We start from the raw sequence: 6,633 nt of genomic DNA on the forward strand, positions 1-6,633 counted from the left end.
TCCCAAAACACTAAGTGATTTTAATTTAAATATGATTATATAAAACAATAATGATAATTGTTTTTAAAAGAAAATTTTACTATAGAAGACTACATAGAGAATTATTGACCTGTTGAGAAGAAGTCTTGCTTTCACAGTATTAAATCTTTCAATGCTGGTCCTTCTGTTGTTTATGTAAGCTGTTGTGCACAATCTTTCTACTTCATAGACAATGACATTGGATTTAAATGCCCTCTCTTTCAGAACCATCTTGCAATAACATTTTAAAGCATCAATTTCAAGACCTATTGATTATGACTCTACTAGGTAACACATCTCTGGTAAACAGTTGGGAATAATTTCTCCTGACAAGTGCAACTTCCAAGAGGTCATAGTTTGCCTATTCAGAATGCAAAGAGTAATTTAGGTGCTTTTTCATAAAACAACGAAACAAATTAAAAAATGGTCATCTTTGCATTCCTGCTACTGGTGACCATGCATAACTTGTGTCCACATTGCTAACACTGTTATCTACCGTATGGGTTGAATTTGGCCCTGCCACTGCCTCACTGAGCTCCATAGGACTAATCATCAAGTGAGCTGCCACTGAGAAGCTGCAAAGACAAAATAATTCTGAGACTGTTCTCCCATTACCTAAATTACTTACAACAGGACAATTCAAAATATATTTTAACACGGATTTATACTGAAATAAAACAGCTCTATTAACTGCAAGTGAAAGTGAGTGCAGTGAAAAGAGAATATAAACACATGATTTCTTTGAAATGCCAGTTCGCAAGGTACTAATAGTCTTGATTTACCCTAAGAAATTCAGAATGATTTAGCATTATCTTCTCTGCCACTGGCAGTAAACATTGTGCTTTATGGATTGCAGAACGACTTTATAGCATATTTTACATAAGAATCAAAATAATTTATAAAAAATTAAATTATTTTAAATTTTAAGCATGAATTATCTAAGATATTTTGTTCAAGTAAATTTAAGAATTTGACTTTTGAGACCAAGTCAAGGATACTCCAGTTTAAATTTGTTGTTCATCTCTTCCTTGGTTTTCAACATCAAATAGTTATGTCAAAACATTTCACTGTGATTTTAAGGAAGAATCAGATCAAAAAGATGCTGCCATAACACAATTCCCTCCATCTCTTTAGCAAATGTATGTATGACAGGATTTTCTGGGGTTTGGATCATCAAATTCCCTGGTAAATACTGAGAATTCACTGATGTAAAATGAAGCAAACACTGGATACTGATGTGAGGTATCATTCACCAGTACAGTATCTTTGTACTAAAATTATACGTTTCTATGTGCCATTTGTCTTTCTCCTCATAGTTATAAATGAAAAAGAATTTTGAAGAGAAAGTTTCCTAAGGTCAGTAATTCAATAAACAATAAAAATATTGAAAAAAAATTCTTTCTGATGTGGAAGTGACACAAAAAAGGTGCAGCAGTGAAGGCATCATCTTCATTGTGGAGTAGCCAACTCTGAATGAGAAGCAATTAGATATGAAAAATATTCTTAAACTGTGTATTTTTTAAAAAATAAACAATATAGTCACCAAAAAATTACCTACAGATCTACACCTTTGAATACAACTAGTTGTAACAGATGACTTTTAAAAATTAATAAGTGAGTGCAGGAAATAATGTAGTACTAAATGAAACTAATCTTGGTCTACCTTAAAATTCAAGAACCTTGCTTCATAAAAGTAAGGATTCTATAGGACGCTCCTTCAAACTATAAGTAATGTATGCTGGCACACTATGTAATCTCAATGGTAACATGTTTGTTTACTATTCCCTTTTAGCAGAAAATCCCCAAATGCAAACAAATTTCTAACACTATCCAGTTCATGTAAATGCAAAATCTTGCTAGAGTGTCATCTTCCAAAATGCTCCTAGTATTTAATCCAGTTTGCCAGTTTAGTAATTTTTATGGAAATGCATCATAACTGGTTTCACAGCATCTCTGAACTATATGTTACTTTGAGTCTGAAATATCATTGTGTAAATACATTAAAAAGGATGCCTTGCACTTGATAATAGAGCAATCAAAAATTTAATAAATGGTGTGTTCAGCTAGGCATATTATTTCTTTGTTTTCTAATCCTTTTGTTGTGCTTCATTTTGTAGGTCCTCTGTACAGCTGAATAGAAAATGTTATCAATAAAGGCAAGCCATTAATCCACCCATGACAAAAATTAAGATATATTTGTCCTTTAAGGCTGACTGCTTCTGTTCTGTTCAGCTATGGAGGTCAATAACCTGTAAGTGTTTAATGAATATTGCTATAATGTTACTTTCATTATTGAATTAGAGATGGCTTTGAAGAAGACATTATGGTTTGATCTGGGTTTTTTTAATATTTATTAAACTTTTAAAAATCTATAAGTTGTATTTCTTCGGTTAATATTTGAAAGAGGATGAATGTTTTCATAAAATTTACATAAGAAAAACATTTTAAATTTATAATAAATAATAGTCTTTCTGTCTACTAATGAATACATTTTTACTTTTGTGAATCCTAGCAAGTCTGAAATAGATTTATTACTGTAGACTATTTCACATTCCTGGGATTAAATTATTACCATGTAATTTTATATAAATATTTTATACTTTCATTATTTCATGTTAGTTAGATCTTATTATCATCAGATTAAGAAAATGGAAGGGCCAAATTAAAATCACAAAGATGTCACTGCTATCAGCATAAAAAATTTCAGATTTAAGGTCCATTCAGAAAATAAACCCAGATATAGATGATTTGTTCTTCAAAGCAGTTAATGGAAGCTCAGAAAGGCATAAAACAAGATATTTTTAGTTCTGGTAAATGTGTAGTGAACATGTCTGAGAACAGGTTTACCTCTAGCCATAACACTTTTACAGTGATCTACAGAAACTACCTTTACTAGCATTCCTCGAATCATATGGGACAACGTATTGAAGAATTCCTCTGGCCTTCAAATAACTGAAATTGTACAAAGAGACCCAACACAGGTCTCTGAAACTCTCCTAGATATTTACATATTTTGCAAATTTCAGCAAAGAAAGAAAATAAGGAGTCACCCTTTCTTCTGCCTCCATTAATATGTGGGGTTTGGAAGTTACATAGTAGTATTGATGGCAGTTTCTTACAGGAAATTCAATTACATAGGAGTTTTCTACAGAAAATCTGATGTTCCAGTCTTCCTAACAAAGCAGACCTGAATCCAAATTTCTTAGAAGCATGAGTAGTACAATTCAACTCTATCAAAAGACTTCTTTGTTGAATAATTCTTAAAACAAATCATTAGATAATAAACCACATAATGAGGACATACAGAAATCTAAACTGTATTTTAAAGCCTGCTATACTGTCATAAGTTCATGTGCAGGACTGCTTAGAGCAGGGAGCATCACAGTACAGGGCATTAAAAAATTCTTTTAAGATTCTTTGTTGATTATATGTATTTTAAATAAGTATATACAGTCCTCAATTCTTTTGTGTTTCACGAAATCCTGCAATTCTCCTTTGCTTTCTCTTTTTCATTTATTCTACAGCAATATATCAGATACAGCTTAACCTAACTCATGGAATCATACAGATGTATTTGTGTTGAAACTATCATTGTCTGAGGCAGCTCAGTAGTCATTCCTGTTATTTTGCTTATGTGACAATTTCATGGTTATGTTTGTGTTTAATAGTTTTTTTCCTTGAATTAAAGTTAAGCAAGTGATAATGTTATTCTACAATATGAGTCAAACTATCCTTAGATATATATGCCTCATAAATAACAGACATACATATTCCAACTAATGTTAGATTAGAAATACAAATAAGTAAGCATATTAAATCACGGGGGTGGGGGGGAGGAAAATACCCTGAAAAAAACTCAATGGAACAATAAAATTAAAACTGTTCTTGTGGTGTTCAAAAGAAGTTGTATATATTGATATGTCATACCTGCTCTCCAAATGTTATTGCAAACACTTTCAAATGGGAAGGAATAGAAAGGACTAAAGGAGTGCAAGGTCTTAGATACTGTTACAAATAATTCAGGATTTTCATGAGACTTCTCCTATTGACCATAAGATATATGTAATTTGAGTTACAAAAAGTATAGACACATATGTTTTTTTTCAAAAATGTAGTCAAAGTGCTGACAAAATTAATGCACATGTTGTGAAAGGACAATAATTGCAAGCCAGTTTCTCAGCATTCTGACAGGTCACCAATCTACTCTTTGTGCAGAGCTGTCTTTTAGAAAATGCTGTTTTATTTAGTGGAATTTTTTCTGTCTGTTATGGTTGCAAAGAAAATATTTGTGATGTGAAAAGGGTATTAAATGGAGCAGTGCCCTATTTCCAGACATAACGCCAAGTGAGTATCATTCATCAAAGAAGGCTATTAACCTTTATACCTAGAGCCTCACTTGTCAATATTCTTAACATTCATTCCAATGATCATTTTATCAGAAAAATCTGATTCTTTTAGTCCCTTATTTTAGACTGCCAGTCACATCTGCTGAAACATCTAGCTTTCTTGATGGCCTTCTTAATGCAATATGTTGTAAGCATAATGATCTTAAATATATGAAACTGTGGAAGAGTACAATTTAAATGGAACTAAATAACAAGATAAATAACAGTGCTTCTATTTTTGCTTGATACTGATATTACTATTTACATTGCTATGAAGCACTTTCATATATGATTAGTCAAAATCTTTTATTTTTCAGTTAATGGATTCTGCCACTGAAGTTCTACTTTATCGTTTTATAATGCCATAAAACTAAAAATCTTCCCACACATTTAAGTCCAAACAACTTACAAATAAATATGTGTTCTATACCTAAACATGCAACTAACAGCTACTGTGTGAAAACAGAGCTATTCTTTCTTAACGTATTTAGTCACATCCTTTACTGTCATATTTCTTTAGTGCCTGAGCTTGTTTCTACTTTAATACAAGCTTCTCAGTAATTCTAATGTCCTTTCTGACACACTTTTTTCAATCCTACAACTCCTTAACTTTTCTCAATTCATGGGATTAAATTCTACTTGCTGTGACTTAAGAAAAGTAATTCAGTTCCTGAGTCAAATATCTAAGTGCAGATGTCTATGCATAGTCTGTTTTCCTAGTTCAGTTCCTGGAAATTTGGATCTCAATTTGATTGAACATTCATATGTTTCTAAAACCATTAAAATATCCTACGGTAACCAAGGTCTTTACATGGTAGATATGATTCATGACCTAGGTATATCATACAGTGATATGAAAACTGATGCTTTTCTGTTGATTGGTTCTGGGCCCCTCACTGTAAGAAAGACATCGAGATTCTGAAGCAAGTCCAAAAAAGGGAAATGGAGCTGGTAAAGGGTCTGTAGCATAACTCTTAGGAGGAGCAACTGAGGCAGCTGGGGTTGTTTGGCCTTGAGAAAAGGAGGCTCAGGGGAGATAGCATCACTCTACAGTTGCCCCAAAAGAGGTTGTAGCCAGGTGCAGGTTGGCCTCTTCTGCGAGGCAACTAGCAACAGGACAAGAAGACATGGCCTCAAGCTGGACCAGAGGAGGTTCAGTTGAACATTAGGAGGAATTTCTTCACAGAAAGGGTTGTCAAAAACTGGAACAGGCTGCCCAGTGTTGAGTCACCATCCCTGGAGGTGTTTAAAAGAGATGTGAATGTGGTCCTTGGGGACATGGTTTAGTGGTGGACTTGGAAGTTCTGAGTTACTTGTAGAACTCAATGATCTTTTCCAACCTTAACAATTCTATAATTCTGTGCCAGGAAGGATATGAAAGAGCATTACAAATAGCACTGATATTTAGGCAACTGAAATTGGTACCTGTTTGACTTGAGCATTGGCATCATAAAGCAGTTCAGCTGCATGAAAGTAGATATCCAGTATGAGGCAAGAAAAGCTCTTTTGGTCCTGCTGGCTCTACTGAGCAGCTCTCCACTGACTACAGTGGATGCTTAAGATTCCTAGGGCACATAATCAGTGCTACACTGTGAATCTCACCTGTGCTGGTTTTTTACATAACCTTTTCCACCCCGGCAAATAATCTTTTAGTTCATTTTTTCTCAAATTCATTTACCATAAACCTAAATACTGATCTTCTTCTGCATCCATCTGTTTTACTTTCCCCCTAGTTTTATGGTCTTTTTATCCTTCCCACACTAATTGAAATAGTTGTGATCCCTTTGCTCTACATTAGTTTGCAGTGCAGATACCAACTCTAGAGATCCAGCTTCACCTCCCTGTATAGTCAGTGTAGGAAGACAGGGATTTTTAGAAAGATTCATGGATTTGCTTTATCTAGTAAATAAGGTGACAACAATTATGCTTCCAAGTGCCTATTTTATTCCACTGAATAGTTTTATTTAGAAAAGCTTTTTGATATAACAGGAGAGTGCAAATTGAATGAGTTCAGGAAAGTTAGGGATTCTCCCTGCTTTTCAATATTATATACTTCTCAAACCTTAGATGAACTATTTCTAATTTAATGCCAATGGTCTAGTAACATATCCACTCATATTTTACCTTTATACATACAGTCACAATGCTTGACTCACAAACTTCACACATGTTTTAAAACACTTTAAAAAATAAAAAGGACCCCTTGCATATAGTTTGTGAGTATTTTCTG

The sequence above is a fragment of the Pithys albifrons genome, chromosome 1, assembly GCF_047495875.1.
Source record: "Pithys albifrons albifrons isolate INPA30051 chromosome 1, PitAlb_v1, whole genome shotgun sequence".
In the NCBI taxonomy this organism is placed as follows: Eukaryota; Metazoa; Chordata; class Aves; order Passeriformes; family Thamnophilidae; genus Pithys; species Pithys albifrons.